Source organism: Malaclemys terrapin, chromosome 10 (genome assembly GCF_027887155.1).
Source record: "Malaclemys terrapin pileata isolate rMalTer1 chromosome 10, rMalTer1.hap1, whole genome shotgun sequence".
Lineage (NCBI taxonomy): Eukaryota > Metazoa > Chordata > Testudines > Emydidae > Malaclemys > Malaclemys terrapin.
Genome location: NC_071514.1, coordinates 16660380 through 16682565, shown reverse-complemented (window position 1 = coordinate 16682565; position 22186 = coordinate 16660380). Strand labels below are relative to the sequence as shown.

The window sequence follows — 22186 nt, the reverse complement described above, 5'->3', positions numbered from 1 at the left end:
TGAGTTTTGTGCTGGGACACCTGTTGGAGCTTGGTATTGTATATACATGGCTAAAAAAATGACTGTTGCCCTCTAGCGGTTGATATAAGGTTTGATGATGAAACAGTTCAACAAGACAGACCTCAGTGTTAATGAGTCATATTGGGCATTAGATAGAAATTCAACAACCATCATTTAATCCTGTCATTATTAGATGGACTTGCAGCCTTGAGAGAAGGGGTATAGACAGGAAGGTAGAGAACAAGTGAAGAGAATGAGGCAACTTCAAGCGGGGGAGAGGGAGGGAGGGCTTCTCTTTTAAAATATTACCAAGGAAAGAATAAATATGGATTCATATATTTCTAAAAATAGATGTCAGTCTGGTCTCTGTTGCTTTTTTCCCTTCTTCTTTCTGAGCTTTAAAAGACATAATGTACCCTTGGCTGTATTTTGTTGCACAACCAACTAAGCAAACATGAAAGTAACAAACAGTCCCACCCCCACCTCCCAGGTATGTTTACACATGCAGGAAAAAATCACCTGGTAAAGTTCATACCATAGTGCGGTGTTTCCCAAACTTGGGACGCCGCTTGTGTAGGGAAAGCCCCTGGCGGGCTGGCCCGGTTTGTTTACCTGCCGCATCCGCAGGTCCAGCCGATCGTGGCTCCCACTGGCCGCAGTTCGCTGCTTCAGGCCAATGGGAGCTGCTGGAAGCGGCGCAGGCCAAGGGATGTGCTGGCCACCGCCTCCAGCAGCTCCCATTGACCTGGAGCAGCGAACCGCGGCCAGTGGGAGCCGTGATCAGCCGGACCTGCAGACGGGGCAGGTAAATAAACCGGCCCGACCTGCCAGGGACTTTCCCTACACAAGCGGCGTCCCAAGTTTGGGAAACACTGCCATAATGTTACAATTTATTTATACAATCAAGGCAGTGTGTAATGCAGCAAGGCTGTTGACCAGGGATTGGCAACCTTTGGCACGTGGCCCATCAGGGAAAGCCCCTGGTGGGCTGAGCCAGTTTGTTTACCTGCAGCATCTGCAGGTTCGGACGATTGCAGCTCCCACTGGCCGCGGTTTGCTGCTCCAGGCCAACGGGGGCTGCGGGAAGTGGTGGCTAGCACGTCCCTCGGCCCGCACTGCTTCCCGCAGGTCAGGTCAGACCCATGCTTTGCATGGCTTAATTAAAGCATCAGTATTTTAAAAGAAAATAATTGTATGCAAGATTTTCTATCTTTTTTCCCCCCCGCTATCCTTCACACCCTCAGGTGCACAGGGCATTCACCAGATTGCACCATTTATATTGGTATTGTGCTGATCTGTTCTGGGTTCTGACTGTCTTGTTGATGGATTTGGCTTCTTTCTCTATTATTCTACATCATGCTTCTCTAGTTGCCCTCTTTTTCTCTTTCCAGGTGCTGTCCATATTATCACTTGTCATGGAAGTCATATTGGTGGCATCTTTAAAGCATGTCCTAAGTATGTCCATATGTCCATAAAATGATAGACATTTTAACCCAATCACTGACAGTGACTCACATTTGTTTTGTACTTGTGTGGACAAAGGAATGGGGGTATGGAAGGAATGATACTTGCAGCGTTGCTGTAGTCTGCTTCTAATATTAGAACGGAGTGAGCAGTTCACTTCCTGGAGACGTCAGCTAGCTTTGTGTTCTGCAGCTTTTTTCACTGGTATCAGACATGTGGAATAAATTATTATTATAAATTGCTTGTTAAGGTTGAGTACCACCAGGATTTGTAATACTTAATCCTTTTATTCCAGTGGCCTGTGAAGTCTGAATTAAGCAAAATACTGTTACATCACTGGTTTTCATTAAAATTAATACTCTTATGTCGAAGTATTATTTAGTGTAATTATGGAATGTAACTTTATATGTTATAAGCTTTAGGAACATGGTAGTTGTTCTTGTGTACTATGATAGTGTACTGGGGTTATTCTGTATAATTCATGGGCACCAAAAGTGATATTAGAGAAGTTAAGGTTATAACAAAGGTTTCATTGTATAGTGAAGCTCTTTTAGTAACTCTGTTGACTTATTCTGTATTTTCATGATGTGATGGGGTGTACCTGGTCTTTGCTGCTCCCTGCAGGAGACCCCACAGTCTTGCTACACTCTGCCCCAGAAAAGGAGCAGCAAAGGTAGGTCCTCCAGGGCTGCCTGTTGAGGGCTCCCAGGGCCTAGGTAAAAGGAACTGCAGGGTCTTAGCAGGTCAGTTCCTGGCTGGGACTGTGGGGTGGGGTACGGTGCAGTGCAATGCTACTCTTTGGCCAAAGAGGCTTGAGTTTGGTTCTGGCTGCATCTGCATAAGCTGGGAGAGAGAGGACCTGAGAACTTTATCCCTGAGGTAAGGGGGGGAGATAAAGGGGCCAGGTGGGAAAAGGCCCAGGTAAGAAGAAGCAACAAATTGAAGTGAGCACTATGTTGCTTCTATTTATAGAATCCCTGGTTTGGAACCCAGAGGAGTTGGTGGGCGGGCTGACTTCCCCCGCTAGCCACTGGTGAAGTGATGTAAACCCTGAAAAGGGGACCAGACTCATTTGAATGCCTGAGCTAAAGGCTGAATTTAAAGAGTCCAAAGTTGGGGCTGAAGACCCTGGTGAGGGCAGATAGACAGTTTTGTTGGGCTTGTATGATCCCAGAAGGGGTTCATTTGGACTTTGTGACTTGGGCTGAGGGTCAAATCACTGAAGATCCCACCAAGATTAGCTGACAACCTACAGAGGGCAGCAGGAGCAGGAAAAGGACTGCAGTACTGCACTCAGCTGCAAAGAGGTGCTCGAGGTGAGTGCCCCCGTTACATATGGGTGTACCTGAAAGCAGAATTTACTCCCCCAGGTCTCTGTTTTATGGGTAATTTTATTTCTGTTTCCATATTTATTGGCTTCACCGATTTTCTTGTTTTTGTCTTTTTTTGCATTCCTTTAACTAAAAATAGATTTATTTTAAAATAACATCTTGCAGGATTTTCCTAATGATCCTTTCTGTATTTAAAAAACTAACAACAATGTAAAAGTAGATTTGTTCATGTATATAAGGCAGTACTGTTCTTGCCAAGAGGCTGTGCATCACAAGGCGTTTTAATGCAGTGTCCATTGGGAATCTGTCATTCCATCACAGCCCATATATACATTGTGCACTACTTAATATAGGCAGAAATCATACCCCCAAATGGCTCCTGTCCCTATGCACGAGGACTACTATGGGTTGAATGTCCTGTGTGTGATATGAAGAGGAACAAACACACAAATTTATGGCCAAAATAGACTGGAAGGAGGCGATTGGAGGCTACACACCCTGATGTTGTTTAGGGTGGAGACTTTATTCTCCAATATGTCTGTACAGCACCTAGCACATTTTGAATATAATTATTAATAAATTCCCACTGCTCCTGAGCTGGCAGCAGCCCCTCTATAGCTATCTTTGTGTAGGTGAGACTTTGTGTGTTTTGGGGGTGAATGTGGCTGAATGGAAGGAGTTAGAGCCAGGAAACAGGCACTGTAGAGTGTTTTGTGTTAATTTGGCCATATTTTACTAAATAAGGCTATTTTGAGGTTAAAACACTCTGTTCTTGTACTCAGTATGGAGACTGAAACCCCAAAGCATGATCTTTTGATAGTTTAATTAGAGAACCCCTCTTTATTCAAACCGTTTACAACCAAGAATTCTTGGGTAAAGACAAACAAAAAATAATGCTAAGAAAACAGGAAAGAAATAGATTAATTTGTTTTCTGTCTGATGGTTCAGTTCCTTCATTCTTCACCTATCTCTTCCTCTTGGATAGCAGTGGAGACAGCGGCTCAGGTATTGAGAATGTCAGATCCAGTTAACTCTCACTGCTGTGTGCTCTTTTTAAATCTGCAATACTAAGCAATTGTTCTCTGATTCTTACAGAGTTCTAAGAATATTAGCCTAAGTGAATTGTTTCTGTTTAAATCCAGTAGAGACCTGGATAGGTGTATTAAATGTATGGCTACGAGACCCCAGCAGCATAAATCCTCTAGGCCCCAAGCCAGTGGGTTTTGTTTTGGGAGGTTTTTGTTTGGGGTGGTGGAATCTCAAAAAGAAAAATAGGACAGTCTCAGATAATGGAGGAAAAAATGTAGCTGTCAAAGAAAGAGAGAGAAAAGGACAGAAGGCCGTTTTGTGGAGCTTTGGGACAGCAAAGATGCTCCTTGTTTACATAGTTTAAGGTACATTACAAACATTATTTTTTGGATAGTTGGCCAAGCAACCAAAGGCTGTACTTGATGATGTTTCTATTTATCTGTATGTAACATGATGTTTTTGAATGCTTCATCTGATCAATTCCAAAACGTCATGGATTTCATCTTAAAAAAAAAAAAAGAGAGAGAGAATTGGAAAAAGTACAGAGAAAGGCAACAAAAATGATTAGGCATATGGAACAGCTTCAATATGAGGAGAGAGGGGAAAAAAGACTGGGCCTGTTCACCTTAGAAAAGAGATGACTAGGAGGGGTTATGGTAGAGATCTATAAAATCAGGAATATCGTGGAGAAAGTGAATAGGAAAATGTTATTTATCCCTTCATGTAACACAATAACCAGGGGTCACCCGTTCAAATTAATGGGCAATTGGTTTAAAACAAACAATAGCAAGTATTTCTTCACACAACACACAGTCAACTGTGGAACTTTTTTGCTATGGGATGTTGTGAAGGCCAAAAGTATAAATGGGTTCAAAAAAGAATTAGACGAATTCCTGGAGAAGAGGTCCATCTATGGCTATTAGCCAAGATGGTCAGGGATTTAACTACATGCTCTGGGTATCCCTAAGCCTCCAACTGCCAGAAACATCTGTTTCTGACAGTGGCCAGTGCCAGGATACTGGACTAGATGAACCATTGGTCTGTTAGTCTTATGGAATGTTTTGGGCATCCTGGTTCCTGGCATGTGGCAGGAGAGAATGGCGATCGGAGGGGGGGGCGGGACAGAACCCCTGGCATCAGAGAGAAGGTGTAGGGACTCTTTGAAATAGAGAGAATTGGAAGGTGGCACACCAGGAGATTGTAGGGGGAATGGCAGGAGGCCTTTGTGTGTGCAATGAGTTTGGTCTACAGTAGCAACTAAGAGTACGTCTACATTGCTGCTGGGAGCATCCTTCACAGCCCAGGTAGATGCGGATGTTGCAGCATGCATGGCTGCTTTGGCTAGCTGCCCATGTCTCACTCCCTGGCCGTGGGCTCAGATGGCTGGCCCAAACCACTGCCCAGGTCACAATGTCCACACTGCTATTTTTAGCACACTAATTCAAGTAGAGATAGCATGAGTCTGTCTGCCTGGGCTGGAGGAGACACTCCCAGCTGCAATGTAGACACACCCTACATGTGCAACCCTCTAATAAAGTAAAGAGCACTAGCCATGGGTGTGTTGAAAACAGTGAACATCAATAAAGGAGTCTTCTAAAATCTGCAAAACTCCTTTTTCCAGAAGTCTTTTCTTTCTCGCTTCATTTAAATTTAACACTGCTGACATGTCCCATTCATCTCAACATTATCTTGTACCTCCCTCCCACCCCACCCCCCATGGGAGAACTAATGCAGAGTGTAGTGCCTGTAAATCCAGGGAAATATAATGCTGCTTTAAGCAGCATTAACTTTTGCACTACAGCTCCCTTTCCTGTCCCCCACTGCCTCATTGTTGGACATAACCACAGCAGGAATCTTAAAGCAGATGGGTGGAATAAGGGGGCCCAGGACAACATGCAGAGGGATAGGTATGCAGAGTCCTTCACAGATCTTGGGGTTCTGAACTGTTACAAGGCCATGACTCCTTCCCCTTCCATGCCACCTTTAATTCTCTTCCTGAGTGAAAAAATGTGTCATATTTGCTGCTGCATTGAACATGCTGATATTTTGTTGAAACTTTTTCCTTTTGGAGCATTTTTCTGTAGAAGGGAATGATGTGACGGGTGTGCTCAGCGTACAGTATAAAGAGTCACTTAATATGAAGCGCCATTGGCATCTCAAGCACTATGTCATGTTAGAAAGTGGGGAAATGATTCCTTTAATGCTTAATTTTTGAAAAGTGTGGGAGGTTTAGACCGTACTCCCATTAAGTCACTGAAGATCAAATGCAAACATGACCAAAAGCCATTGCCACATTTTAGATCAGTGGTCCCCAAACTTTTCCTCTCACCCCCCACCCTTACCAGTAATATAATGTGTCCACACCCCGCCCTTCCCCAAGCCAGGAGTGGAGCCGGGGCCAGGAGCAGAGCCACAGCTGGGAGTGGGGGCCAGGAGCTGAGAGCAGGGGCTGGCAGCTGAGCCATGGCTGGGAGCAGGGATGCTGCCAGGCTAGGGGGCTAAGCTGGGGCTGCAGCTGCGGCCAGGGGCTGGCCTGGAGTGGAGCTGGAGGCAGAGCGGGGCTGGGTGGTGCTATCTTCTCGCTCCCTCATGGGGGCTGGCCCGGCCCACCCAAGTGTTCTTCCATGCCCCCCTAGGGAGGTGTGCCCCACAGTTTGGGGACCACTGTTTTAGATCTACATTGGCAAAGGCAAAAACATTCATAGTTAGGGCTGCCACTGCAGCCTTAACTCATTCCACTGTTGTTAGGTATGAGAGCACATATGACACATAGCATCATACACTGATCTCCAACTTCTGCTATACCTGCAGCCATAATGGGGTGCAATGGTAGCCCTAGTTCGGAGTGCACTTCTTGAATGTGGGGTTATAAGAATATTTCACCTCAGGGAAAGAATTACTGCTCTAATGTGATGTGACCCTCTCAGCTCCTATTAATGTAGGTGGTGCAGCTCACTGACCATTCTTACAAATATTTCTGCCACAGGATTTAACATCTGCTGGACTATTCTTGCTGTTGGTCCCAGGATTGAACCTTTCTGTGATGATCTTCAGAGCCCACATTTGATGAATTTAAGGTACTGAATAAAACTTCGGGTTAATTTTATAAGGGAGGAGGGAAGGCTTATTAACAAGCCAGTACATGCTTTTATGTTCTGTTCCCTTTCAGCTGATTGGTTTTACCGTGGACAAACCACCAAGGGTCCTATATGAGGGGCACCATTATATGTATCTAAATAAGAATGGTGATTTTATTTGACGCTATTACATTGAATTGTGATTTTTGCCTGAAATAATATTTTGTTATTCATCTGACTAGTCAGGACTGCGTTTTGCTAATATTAATGTACCACATACATTATTTTGCTGTTAATTGTGAACAGGAATGATCAAAGGCTGAGACAATTTACTCAATTGCTGTCACTGTTCACCCACGTTAATGATCAAAATACAATACACAGAATGCTGCATATATAAATGAGTACAACAGGAAGGATTAACTATATAATTAATTAACTATGGAGAATTATCCTTGACCGAGAATGTTTCTAAAACATACGTGTAAGAGTAGGTAACCACTGAACGTGAACGACATCCTGATTCTTTAATCTACGCCTGCTATGCAACAGAGAAGCAGGGGTTTTACTTTTACTTTTTGTGAATGCCTCAAGATCTGAGCATGCTCTGTTGAGGCAGGATACAGAGCAGACTGCAGCTCTGTTCTGTGTCTGTTAAGGAAGTGAGCCCCACCTCAGCTAAAATGGGCAAAACATCCCTGGTAAACAGACCATTGGGCAGAGCTTTTCACAATTAGCAATTACTCCATAAACCCGAGCTGGCCACTGCCCAACTTGAACTGAATCCTTATCCTCCCACACCATTTTGTTTAGAAACTATTTTTATTTTTGAACAATAATACTCACTAGCAACACCCATCCTGAAGGACTTGGCCTGTTCTTACAGCAATCCCAACTCTTGCATAAATTAGCAATTACCATGCCATCCTTTCTAACTGAAGTGAAACAGGTCTGTAAATGATGAAAGTCAGTGACTAATATTTAATAACCCGTACATTTTAATTAATGAAAAGGGAACAAATTGCTCTACAATGCCGTATTGTTAAGCTCTACCCCACACAAAGGGTTCCTTCCAGTTGTTATGACAATACCTTCTTCATGATGCTGTTCTGGAAGGCAAATGAGTTGGAAATTCATCAATCAGGGGACAGGCTGAAACCTCCAGAAATCATTTCCATTCCCATATTGGACTCAAACTGAGTCCCAGCGACAAAAGGCGAGTGTTTTAGTGTTTTCAGTTTCTGAGAGTGGGATCATGCCGTAATTTCGTTCTAGCAGCTCATCTCTTTTGTCATCTGACTTCAAACTAAGCCTTGAATCCTGCTTCAATAAATGCTTAGAGCAGGGGACAAGGGTAGGGTGTGGGAGATTTGCGAAAAGCTCTTTGCAGCATTATGAGCCTGGGCTTACTTCCACACTGGCTCAGGCCCTGGTATAATTTAGAACTTGAGCGGGGCTAATTTAAACTCTACCAGCTGCCTCTGGCCCCCCGGGGCCAGTCTGTTAACTGGGGATTGTCAGAGCGCTGTGGTGCAGCAGCCACATGACTTACACCGGGGAGAGCATAGCCAGTTCTATACCACTCAGGGACTCCCCCCTCACCAGGACACTCATTAACTGCCTGTTTACACCATGTTTCTAGTCTCTTTGTGTTGTGGTAGTGGGGCCAAGGATCTGAGATATGTCCTATTAAAATGGAAAGCACAATATGTGTCAATAACACAAAACATTCTGAGCGATATCGAACAAATTTAAGGGTAAGACTGTGTGAGTCAGGACTGCGTGCATGAGGAAGACTGCTCACATAGGATCGAGCCCTAGCAAGGAACTAGGCTTTGAGAAGCAGAGAGCAATATGTAGCTATAAAAGGTATAAGTCAAATACAAGGGAGGAATGGACAGTTGAGTCAACAATCCAAATTTAATAGAAATTTCTTATCAGTGCAAAGTACAGGACTGTGAGTTCAGTTTTTCTGTAAGTGTTTGATAGTTACATCTTTCAAACTCATTTTGGTTTTGTCATCAGATTGTTACATCACGTCTTGGAGTTTATCTGACACCAAAGGAACTAGTAGCAGAGGTGTGTGTGTGTGTGTGTGTGTGTGTGTGTGTGTGTGTGTGTGTGTGTGTGTAAAGCAGGTGATCCCTATGAAATTTTAGAAAAGTATGCACTGTTAAGATTAAAATGATCAGTCTTTCATTCAGAGCAGTTGAATGTGCAAATAACAGATTTAAATAGTATCAAATTTTTCCTCAGGGAGAGAATAACAAGACAATTATGAAAAGAATATTTCACAAGACAGACTAGATCCAAAACTCACAGCAAAGTGCTGGAGGAAATAGTGTGGGGAGCCATCTTTAGTTCTTGTATAAATGTCCCAGAATGAAAAACTTCTGGTCTGATGTTAGAAAAATAATCCAAGAGTTATTTTAGGAATATAGCCTCCAAATTCCTACTTTTAAGGTGTAAATCAAGCAAATGTCTGGATTCACTGAAATAAAACAATGATACTAGTAGATAACTGTTCAGAATTACTGTGACTGTGGCCAACAAATGTATTTCATCACTATGGTTGCAAAAACAAACACCAACCAAAGAATTGTAGTTGACGAGAATAAAATAATTAAGGGAAATGGAACAATTTTACTGCCTGGGTTAGATTAACAACTGAATTATCTGAGGAAAGATGAACAAAGTGGGGTGAACTGGGGTGAACTGGATACAAGTACATCATTTGATTCCTAACCTCAGACCTCACTTGGATCCTCCAGTCTGAAACCACCTCAACCCCATATATGAATGGTGGATGGGAGAGAGTTGGCTCCAGATCTCTGGCTCTGAGCTCAGCTCTACAGTTTGGGGTGTAAATTAGATCCAAAATTGGAAGGGACTTGTTTTCTACGTCTGGTTCGGACGCAGCCCAAGGCCTTGGCTACACTTGCAGATGTACAGTGCTGTGAGTTAAACCTGACTTTGTGCAGCTGAGTAGGGAAAGCGCTGCAGTCTGTCCACACTGACAGCTGCCCAGCGCACTGTCATGGCCACATTTGTGGCAATTGCAGCGCTATTGCTGAGGTGTATGCTGACGAGTCTCGCCAGCACGTCACATTTGGCTGTCGAACTATTCCTTAAGATCCAAAGTGACAGTGAGGGTGAGGAGTCCGACGATGCTGTCGAGCCGCGTAACGCCTACGACACGAAATTGCTTGTAGCATTCACGGACATGCTCAGCACCATGGAACGCCGCTTTTGGGCTCGGGAAACAAGCACCGAGTGGTGGGATCACATCGTCATGGAAGTCTGGGATGACGAGCAGTGGCTGCAGAACTTTCGGATGAGAAAGGCCACTTTCATGGGACTGTGTGAGGAGCTCGCCCCCACCCTGCAGCGCAAGGACACAAGATTGAGAGCTGCCCTGCCAGTGGAGAAGCAGGTGGCTATTGCAATCTGGAAGCTGGCAACTCCAGACAGCTACCGGTTGGTCGCAAACCAGTTTGGAGTGGGAAAGTCGACCGTTGGAATCGTGGTGATGCAAGTTTGCAAGGCCATTAATCGCATCCTACTCAGAAGAACCGTGACTCTGGGTAATGTGCAGGAAATAGTGGATGGCTTTGCACAAATGGGGTTCCCTAACTGTGGAGGGGCGATAGATGGGACACACATTCCTATTCCGGCACCACCCCATCTAGGATCCGAGTACGTTAATCGGAAGGGGTATTTCTCTATGGTTCTCCAGGCGCTTGTGGATCACCATGGGCGTTTCATTGACATTAACACAGGCTGGCCCGGAAAGGTGCATGGCGCACGCATCTTTCGGAACACTTGGCTGTTCAGGAAGATGCAGGCCGGGACTTTTTTCCCAGAGTGGAAGATCACGGTAGGGGAAGTTGAAATGCCCATTGTGATCCTTGGAGATCCCGTTTACCCGTTAATGCTGTGGCTCATGAAACCCTACGCAGGGAGCCTTGACAGCAGCAAGGAACAGTTCAACTACAGGCTGAGCCGATGCCGAATGACTGTGGAGTGTGCCTTTGGCCGTTTAAAGGGCCGCTGGCGATCTCTGTATGGGAAGCTGGACTTGGCCGAAAACAGCATCCCCGCGGTTATATCCACGTGCTGTGCCCTCCATAATATTTGTGAAGGGAAGGGTGAAAGCTTCACTCAGGCATGGACCTCCGAGGTTCAACACCTGGAGGCTGAATTTGCACAGCCAGAGAGCAGGGCTATTACAGGGGCCCAGCGCGGGGCTGCAAGGATTAGGGATGCCTTGAGGGAGCAATTTGAGGCTGAAAACCAGCAGTGATATCTGGTGCCCTGCACGGGAGTGAAGTGTAGTAGTTCCAATCTTTAGGAATCAGTGTCTGCTTAGCAGACAAGCAGACTTGCAGTGCCTGTTTATTTCCTGGGCTAAGGAGTCTTTTACTTTATGCAATAATAAAGAATGTTTTCAAAGCCAAAGAATCCATTTATTGAAAAGAAACAAGGGGGTGGAGTGGGGAACAGTACAATCACAGATTCGTGTATGTCCTGTCTGGTGTGCTGTGCAGTGAGTGCTGCACTTCAGGACAGCTATACTGCATGGTGATGGGGGTTGAGTGCAGAGGGTAAGGGTCGTGGTTTTCAGGGCTGGGTGGTGAAGATACTGGTGTTGGAGGCAGCGGGTGGCATGAAGAACACGGAAGTTGGGGAAAGTGGGTTGGAGGTGACAGTGGGGCACAACGGAAAGAGTTTTGGGACAAGGCTGTAGGGGGGGTGGCGTTTGCGTTTGTGGTACTGCTCCTCTTTCTGAATGGCTACCAGCTCCTGGATAGCATCTGCTTGGCGCTCCAGGATGCTTATGAGCCTATCAGTGCTTTGCTGCCGGTGCGCAGTGTTTTGCCGCCGGTGTGCTGCGTTTTCCTGGCGGATCCTGCTTTCTCTCTCCCTCCAGTCCTGTGCTTTCTCATTCTCTTTAATAGATTGCCACATCACTTCTTGCAGCATGTCTTCTTTGCTTTTTCACGGTCTGTTCCTGAGTCTTTGCAATCTCTGAGTAGGCGATAAGAGGGACGGCTGAGGTCTCAAGGTTGATGCAGTTATATAGGCAAAATGCAACATTTAACAGAGGCAGCATTGTTTATACCAGACAGTGTAATGATTCCCCCTGCACTTAAGGAGTAGAAAACACACAGGGTCTACACAATAGCATAATTTTCCCATCCGAAATAGAGCACGCATATCCCATGGGAGCCTCAAAATGGTGAGTAAGGGGGACTGATTGTTTCTGGGTTTCTGTGCCTTGGGGAGAGCCAACAGCTTCAGGGGGCACCTACACTGAACACTGTCCCAACATTTTCCACAGGAGTTCGTCCTAGACAATATCTCGCTGCCGAGGGTGACCTGGGAAGCAAGGGAGGATCTTCTACTGCAATGCGGCTTCCGCCCTGGCCCATATGCAGCTTGCCTGTGTGCAGCAATGGTCCCCCCGTCCCTCGCGGCACAGTGGCACGGACACGTTAACCTGGCTGGGACAAGGACCACGGTGGCTCTCCCGATAAACCTGCGCAAGCGCATTGCACACATTCTGGATGAGACATTCGAGGAGATTACCACGATGTGATAAACCACATCAATGCACTATTCCGCATCTAGGCATGCATGCCTAACCCTCCTCTCCCAAAGAGCCTGCACCGAAAAAATTCCTTCCCGAAAAAAAAAACCCGCTTACCGGGAACCTGCTCTTCTGTTTGTCCTCCACCAAGTACCGGCCGCTGCGACTGGCTACCTTCCTCCTGGCTCGAGAAGAGCTCCTGGCTGCATGGCTCCAGGGATTCCGGGGTGTCTCCATCCGGCCCACCACCATCACTCCTGTTTTCCTCCTCCTCCCCCCGCCACACCGGCTCTGAAGTGTCCATGGTGGTGCTCAGAGTGGAGGTGGGGTTAACCCCAAGTATCGCATCCAGCTCTTTGTAGAATCGGCAGGTCGCGGGGGGAGCACCCGAGCAGCCGTTTGCGTCGCGGGCTTTGTGGTAGGCACTCAGCAGCTCCTTCACTTTAATCCTGCACTGCAGGGCGTCCCGGTCATGTCCCCTTTCCATCATGTCCTTTGATACCTTCCCGAAGGTATCGTAATTCCTACGGCTGGAGCGCAGCTGGGACTGTACAGCTTCCTCCCCCCAAACACTGATGAGGTCTAGCAGCTCGCCATTGCTCCATGCTGGGGCTCGCTTGGCGCGTGGAGGCATGGTCACCTGGAAAGATTCGCTGACAGCACTCCAGACCACACCGGGCTGAGCAAACAGGAAGGGGATTTTTAAAATTCCCGGGGAATGTAAAGGGTCGGTCACATGGTTGGTTACCTGAGGCCAGGGCAGTAGAGTTTGAACTGAGGACCAGAGTGGCTAGAACCGGCATTGTGGGATACTGCTGTATAATTCTGGAGGCCATTCACAGCGCATTGGGCGGCCACACTGGCACCGCAGCGCTGCAGCGGCAGCGCAATACTTGCTATTCCTCTCGGAGAGGTGGAGTACATGCAGCGCTGCAACCACGGAGATACAGCGCTGCAAATGCCTTGCCAGTGTGGACAGGGAGTGAGTTACAGCACTGGGGGAGCCTTTACAATGCTGTAACTCGCAAGTGTAGCCAAGGCCCTAGATGACAGAAATTTCTTGAGAACACCTGAGCTCCTGAACCTTCTGCCATTCAAACTTAATTACACCCCTAATTAACCAAGTACTAAAATACTGTACTGTTAAGAAAAAGTGTAATTTTTCTATAAAGCATAAATAGAAAGATTTCTTGTAATTATTGCAAACAGGGATTTGAAAGAAAATAGATAAAGGTTAAAAATGAAAACAAAATGGGAATAAAGAAAAGGGTTAAGAACAAGGAAAAAGAGAAAAAGTCAGATGCGGATGCGAAAACAAAAATCCCCCATAAATATCAATCTCAGTCCCCTGTCGTCTCTATCTGTATTTGTCTGTTTGGGGCCCAACTCAGCAAACCCTTGCTTGTGCAAGTTCTTGCTATCATGAGTAATTCCACTGAGGCAAAAATCTCTACGTGACTATTCCAACCTCCTCCTCTTCAGCCTTGATTGTGCAAAATGCTTCTGGTAAGATCATCTTCCTGGCTCATCACTCTGACTGCTTCAACAATTCTTTCCATTACTTCACCAGCTACCCACTCTCCACTGCATCAAATACAACCTTCCTTCCTTCTACCTTTATGGCTGTTCATGACTTAGAGCCATTAGGGTAGATGGGAGTTATGGGACTATTAATCTATCCTGAACTAGACTGCCACCTTTGCTCCATCAACCTTCCCAGCTTTTATACCCACCAATCAGCTTCTCCTTTCATTGCCTTCTCCCATATCATACCTTTATGCATAAAAGAATCCTCCCCCCCCCCAAATCCATAAAGTTACTACCTTATCCTCACTCCCAACCCTCTTTAAACCTTGCTTCTGCCACGATGCCTAGGAAACCTGACATCTGATCATAAATGCACTGTGACTACTGCTTTACTGTACAGTAGGCATTTTGCTGACACCTCGTCCTCCTGTCCCCATCCCATCTGTTTTGTCCACCTGTTCCGTCTTGTCGTAAACCCAAAATTTTAAGCTCCTTAGGGCAGGGACTGTCTTTGTACTTCATGGCTGTATGGCACTGTAATACATAAAGTGGGGGGATAGCTCCCTTTGATGGACACCCACCCAGCCAGTTAGCTATAAAATCCGTCCTGGTAGCTGTTCTTTACTTGCTTTACCTGTGAAGGGTTAAAAAGCCCCCACCAGGTAAAGAAAAAAAGTGGGCACCTGACAAAAAGAGCCAGTCCCAACTCTGTCACTCCGAGTGCAGAAATGGGGCCTGCAAGGATTTTAAAAATTAATACTGGCCACTCCAGGCTTGTATTAAACTCCCAAGGTTACAGCTTTCTCTGACCTTGGCTTGGTAAATGCTGCCACCACCCAAATTCAACAAAACCCCCTTTTGAACCCAGGAAGGAGCACTTGGGAATTCCTCCCTGTGGGGTGCACTCAAGCCCTTTCACCCCTCCTTCCCCACGGGGAAGAGCTGAAAAAGGAAACAGGTTTGGATTTTTGGTGTCCTAAGAGGTTTGTGCGTGTTGTTTGATTATCAATTTTAAAAAGTTCTACCTTCCCATTGGTTCTTTTGGTCAGGTGCCCACTTTTTTTTCTTTACCTGGGGGACTTTTTAACCCTTTACAGGTAAAGCAAGTAAAGTACAGCTACCAGGACAGATTTTACAGCTAACTGGCTGGCTGGGTGTCCATCAAAGGGAGCTGTCCCCCCACTTTATTTGTTACAGGTGCCTAGCACAAAGTGGGGTCTCCTTCCTTATTAGAGCCTCAAGGCACTACTACTATTATTGTAATACAAATATATTATACTGGTACACTCATATTTGCATAGGCACTGAAATCTGAGGGTGATTGGGTGCAGTATAAAACCTAAGCAAACAGAATAGGATAAGGACCAGTTTGTGAGTAATCATTTTCAGGATTGCCCCCTAATATTGTAAGATCTTTGTGGCAGGGATCTGTCCTCTCACATGTTTGAAAACTCCATGCACGTGTATGGCACTACATAAATTACAAATGCTAGTTATTGTTAATATCATGATACCTTCTTTGACTCTTATGCTTGGCAGAAATAATCAAATAGATAGCACTTTACATTTTCAAAGCCGTGTACAAACAATTACCGATATTTCTTTGGCAGGCAAATAAGTATCTGCATCCCTGTGGTACAGTTGAGGAAACTGAGACAGGCAGGTTAGATGATTTGCATTAAAAGTAGCAGAGGGGGGAATAGAACTGAGAAGTTCCTGGCTTCCACTACCATGCTTATTGTTCTAGACTATGCTCCTGCTAAAGAAAAACATGATCTTTACTCTCTAGACTTACACTGAAACTAAGTAATACAGATGTACTTTAAAAGAGACTGTGGATTTAAGTAATACATTGATGCACTTCCAAATATTTTTGGCACCACTCTGTTTAAAAGTAAAAGATAAAGTTCCATATTTATATTACAGTTTATAGATAGCCATAAACTTTACTGCAAATGTTTCCTCGCTGGAAAAGAACTTAAGTTCTAATCAGAGTTGCATAAAATCTAGCCTATCTCATCCAAATTATTTTGTACTGAATGGTGCTGAAATATACTGAAACTAACAACTTTCAAATAGTTTCTCTACTTTGACTGTATATTTTATACGTTTTTAGAAAAGTAAATCATATAAAAGTATTTCCCCCCTGTCAGCAATAAAATGATATCATAGAGAGAGAATGTACACAGTGCAGAAAGTGTCCTGCTAGTTTGTATTAGCTTCCCTGGTCAGACACATCCTATGTAGCACTAGTTAAGATTTACCAGTTTGAAAATAGACAGGCAAAGAGTTCATTGTGGCAAGACATTTCTTTGCAACATTCTTAGGAACATCCTTGGAAGATGACTACATGGTCATTGTTAGTCAGACTAGAACTGTGGTCAAATCTGTCTAACTATGATATACCCCATTAAAAGAAAACATGGTAGCTGATGATGCCGGGCACTATTATGAATGGTCTCTTACAAGCCCCACATCCACCCAGACAGACAGAGAGGTGAGAGCCTTCCTAAGAGAGATGGGAAATTCACCTAGTCATGGTGGAAAAGACAGACCCTTTGACAACAGGGGGAAAATATTTTATTGTATACCGGGAACCAGCCTACAAATGATATTATGCCAATTTCAGTCCTCTGTCACTGGAATGCTCTTCACAAGGTTCACTTCTATGGGACTCTGATTCTCTGGGACTACTGATTCTTGTGTTAGTGCTATAACATATCACACTAGAAGGTAAATCACACACCTTTCTTTCCTTTGCTGAAACAAAAATGGATTATTCATAAGGGTGAACTGAAAATCTCTGCATAGAGAGAGGTCTGCACATATGTGCACATAACTTCCAATAGTGTCAATAAGAGCTGTGTGTGGGAATATTGAGTGTCTGTAGGGAGTATGAAAGGCAACTTCAGTATTCCTTCCCCCCCTTGCTCTCCCTTCCTGAATACAGTACCTGTGCAATCCCTTCTGAAATATATGCAGAGTATTGTAGGGTGTTAAATAGGTTTTATTTTCATTTTGAGGATGGACTAAGGCTGTTGGTTGACTGACTGCTGGACACAGCCAAAAGAGGTCTCTGTTGGTATCCCTGTTGCTAAGATCTCAGTCCTTAAGCCCTACATTTCCTGCATAAATGATTGTAGCCCTGGAAGGCTAATCTTGTCCTGCATTTCTAACCCCATTAGTAAAAGTTTGAACAACAGCGCATTTGTGTGCTGCTGGATGGTAGACAAAGCCTGCTCATACGGGTACATTGCTCATAACTTTTTAGAGCTCTATGACAACATCTAGCCAATGACAACTGTGCAGGTGTCTAAATATTGATGGCAGTAAGGCCCCACTAGTATTGATATAGTTAGTGGGGGTGGGTTGAAAAGAGAGGGAGGAGATAAAGGAGAGAAATGAGTAGAAAAAGCTTCTTACGTCTGAACTGTGAATTTTCTAAAATATCCCAACTCTCTAGCGTGAGTTGTGCTGTGCTGATGGACTGGCAGTGACACACATACAGCTGTTTTTGTCTGGCATACAGGTGTTTAACTTGGCATCTGCTAGCTAATCATCAGGCAGCCAAAAATTTTGAGGGGATCACCATGTTTAACAGAAAGTGGTCCTTGTCCTTCTCCATAACAAGCTCGGTACATGTGCTGGAGCTGCCGTTTCACTTTCTCCCCATTCACCTCCTTGACTTTGACTCACTGTCCAAAAACCTAACCCTACTTTGTAACTAAGCAGCAGACTGTTAGTGAAGGATTTAGATAGAAAAGGGGTATTTATAATCACTTGAGATCTTTATTTGGGGGTCTGGGCTTTTATCAGTTCATTCAGTAGAAGTGGAGAGGGAGCAATGATAAGCTCTTGATGGTACCCAATATTCTGATTGTTGGTTGTTTTTTTTCAGTAGCCGGTATTAGCATTTCGTTGTTCTTCAGAAAGTTCCTTTTGTTCTGAATACTCTGTCTGATTGGTAGAATGATGAGCAACAACTGAGGGAGTGTGTGTGTATGCCCCTTTGATTTGTTTGAGAAATCGAAAGAACAACCAGAACCTGTAAGATTGGGATAAAAGGTAGTCACTTATTTCCATAGAAAGTGTTCATCTGTATGACATTAAATCTTTCACCAGAGGCTAGTAAGAGTGTTTTCCTTGGTATATGATTAATCGGTGACAATTTATTTTGATGATCCTATACATGTAACTTGTATCCTATAGAGGAGCTTTGGTGCTTGGAGTTTTATGGAAACAAAAAGAACTAATATTCATCCCTCCTTTCTTGCTCATGCAATTTAAAGCATGAGCCAGAAGTATATTTCTTAATAAAACTCAATCCTGTTTCTAATTCTCCCCTGGACTTTTAAATATTACTACTGTGAATGTAGCAGCCCATTTCCTCCTCAGTGATTTTTCTTCTGTAGACTGCACGCTCTTTGGGGAAGACAATTTGCCTTGTCTATGCGTCTGATCTTGCATTCCCTGAGTATCCCAAACTCCCAGTCATTTGGAAAGGACATGATGGATCTGATTCTTGGCTGTGTTAGATCTGCTTGTGCTCCAGAGATACACAGCCAGCCTCTGGAAGATCCCTCAGCATAGAGGAGATGGAAGGTGAGACTTCCACAAAAGGTAGACTATATAAGAAAAAATGTGCTTTGATAGTTTGATGCTGAGATGTAGCTTGATTTGTATGTGTGTTGTGATGCAGTAAAGTGAAATCTTTATGATATTTGTCTGGGCACTAGACTGCGAACATGTCAGTACTCAGACAAGAACAAAAAACAGTTCTTAATTGTGTTTTAGGATGTGTACTGACCTTGCGGAGTAGAGGCACTCTCATTCCGAGGAGATGGGTGTCCTATAGCAACCTAGATCACTAAATGTCAGGTATAAATAATGAGTGAAATGCAAAATCTCTGTCTACCCAGAATAGAAGGTTGAATTGAGACCTGGTGTAAAAAGATGCAACTCTGGTAACTATTTATACCAGGCCTGAATCCAGCCTGGAGTGATTAGACAGTAGTTTACAATTCCCTTTTGCTTTATCTGAGTATTATCTCTTTATTTAAATTTGACATGCTCTTTTTCCTTACATAATAAGAAACTGTAACAGTAAAACTTTTCTGTGTGCTTAATCCACAGGAGTGGTTTGGAAAGTATCTTGGGTCTATACAGTTCAGAAGAGCCACTACACATAATGAAGTGCTGGTTGCAGGCACTTGTGTTCTGTAATAATCCCTCAACCAACAATATGGGTTTAGGCCTAAACGACCAGTGTGGAGACTCTGATTTATCAACTTCTGCTTTATTCAGGCTTTTCATCAGCATGGGGTTTATATCAGCAACAGTGTCCAACCTCTATGTAGCCCCTTATTTTTAAAACTATTATACAGAATTGTACAATAAAGGTGTCGAACTCTACAATTTACAATAGTGTCACTGCACTGTTGTAAACATTACTCTGGGATACTGTAGTTTTGTGTGTATTGTTGGCGGATAACATTAGGGAATGGAATTTGTTTATATTTAGGATGGGCAAATTCATTTTGCTGTTGCTTGAACATTGTTGGTTTGCATTCTCCTTAGGAGAGACTGTGAAAGTGGGCAGTAGGAAGAAAAGAGAAAAAAAATAATGAAAAAGGATGGAAAATGGAGCCAAGAAAGTGCAGAGTGGAAAATAAATCCAGTGAAGTCTGTATAAAGGAGAAAAGAGGGAGAATGAGAAACTCTAATGCAAAAAAATACATGCACCAGCCTAGATTTTAGCAGGTGGTCTGTGCCCTTAATTGACAGCACAGTTAATAGAAAAAATCCATTTATTAAAAAAATGGAATCACTTTTTAAAAGAAATATGGATTTAAATTATGGAATAGCCAGATTCTGAATCTTCACTATTTTTATGAACTCCGAATATAGTTTAGACTTTTGCAAAACCTTGACATATAATTTTAACAGTTTTGTATATCTTTGTTTCTATTGCAATTATAACAACAGCTACTGAAACGCCTCGAAATCCCATAACCCTCAACCAAAGAATGTGCAATTTAATGGATAAAGCCATCTGCCTTAGGATTAGAATGCTGGTAGATTTATGTTTTTATTCCCATGTCTCTGCGTGCCTTTTTTTCCCCATGTGATTTGGATGACTACATTTTTACCATTTAATCTGTCTCAAGTAATATGATGACCTCTTTTGACTTTCAAGAAAGCAGAACTGTAGCTTTAGCCTACTCAAATATGATGCATCTGACTAAAGCATTTCAACATCTTCATTTCCAATGTTGTGCTTTTAAAAAAGGAAATATGTTCTTTTATGACATTTTGGACACAAACAGGGGCTTGCATGAGCAAGTAAATGTGTTTTGTTTGATCTCTGTATCTGTTACATGACACAGTTAATTAGAGCAACACTGTGACTGGCAAATGTGATGCTGCTATGTAATAATATAAGAATACTGCTATAATAATTATATTAATACTGCATGTGACCTAGTCAGTGAGATTGTTACTGTTTAACTATATGGCTTTATTAGACATTCTTATATGAACATATTGATTTAGTGCAGTGGTTCCCAAACTTGTTCCGCCGCTTGTGCAGGGAAAGTCCCTGGCAGGCCGGGACGGTTTGTTTACCTGCCACATCTGCAGGTTCGGCCGATCGCGGCTCCCAGTGGCCGCGGTTCGCTGCTCCAGGCCAATGGGAGCTGCTGGAAGCGGCGACCAGTACGTCCCTCAGCCTGCACCACTTCCAGCAGCTCCCGTTGACTTGGAGCAGCGAACCGCAGCCACTGGGAGCCGCGATCGGCCGGACCTGCGGACGCGGCAGGTAAACAAACCAGCCTGGCCTGCCAGGGGCTTTTCCTGCACAAGCGGCAGAACAAGTTTGGGAACCACTGATTTAGTGTAACAGTGGACCATTGGAAAAACAAATAGGAAAGCAACACAGTGGCTCTAAATAAGTAACCTCGGAACAAACACTTGGAGGCAATTGCAAGACAATGGCCCATAAACTCCAGCCTGAAGTTGCACAACTGTTGTGTGAGCTAGCAGATCAAAGGACTATCAGCAGTCAAAAAGTGACAGTTTCTGGGAAAAGGGATGTGATGAAAAAGACATAGTGGCCTATTTTGGAATATGCAGACAATCTTGCAGTTTTTAAAGGAGACTTTCCCTCAAGCAGAGAGAGAACTGGTTTGTGAAACAATGAGGGTTAACTAGAAATTGAAGTGTGTTTCATAGAAATTACTCTAAAAACCTTTGCAATGTAATGCAAGGTATCCTTTCTGTAGTCTCTTCTAAACCTTTCTATAGAAAGAGTATAATTTTCATTGTTTACTTAATTCTTCAGGGTGGTTCAAAAAAGCAAGAGAATATAATCGCCTAATAAATTCTCTCAGACTTTTCCATAGGAGTTCAATGTCACTTCTGGGCCATTATTAACAAAGCACTTGCTTCCATTACCACTACCCATGCCTCTCTGTTCTTTGTTCCTATCAGCACTCCCCATGTATATCATGTTTTTGCCCAAATTAGTGCATACATGGGTACATTTTCTGTAGCTCTTTCAAAATTTGGTCCCTGGTTGTGCAATATTCATATTTCTCCAGTTGTCAAAACAGAGGATCATGATAAAATATTCACTTTATTCCAACACTTGCCAAAGATGCCAAGCTATAATAATTTTTGCTTTGTTATGATACATTCCATCAGAGGATCTTAACATGCTTTACAAACACTAATGATTTAGCCATCATAATACTCCTGTGAGCTGGTTAAGTATTATTATCCCCACTTTACAGATGAAAAATGGAGGTACCAAGAGATTAAAACCCACATCTTCAAAAATGGACATTAATTAACAAAGTTAGAGACCACTTTTTTTTAAAGTTTGGGTGCAACTGACTTTGCCATTGTCACACAGGAAGTCCAGCAAAGTTGGCAAGACAAGATAGTGATGTTACTTACAGAAAGCTCCTTCGTGTGATGATGTTGCCAGTACATACCTTTTCACTCTTATTTATAATACAGTGTATTCGAGTGACATCTAAGAAAAGTATAGAAAGTACCTACCTTTAAAATTTCAACAATAACAAGCTGGGTGTGTCCACTCTAAAACTGTAGCTTGTCAGATGCTTAGGAGAAGGGAAGGGTGGGAAGGCTTTCTGCTTACCAGTTCC

At 43.8% G+C, this 22186-nt stretch overlaps 1 long non-coding RNA gene across 1 annotated transcript in view; it reads left to right on the top strand.

Annotated features, from left to right (window-relative positions):
* LOC128844531 (uncharacterized) overlaps positions 1-22186 on the top strand; it is a 74508-nt gene that overhangs the window by 27174 nt on the left and 25148 nt on the right. Inside the window, exon 2 of the long non-coding RNA XR_008446488.1 lies at positions 6811-6901. This is a non-coding gene — a long non-coding RNA (uncharacterized LOC128844531). The remainder of the gene's footprint in view (positions 1-6810; positions 6902-22186) is intronic.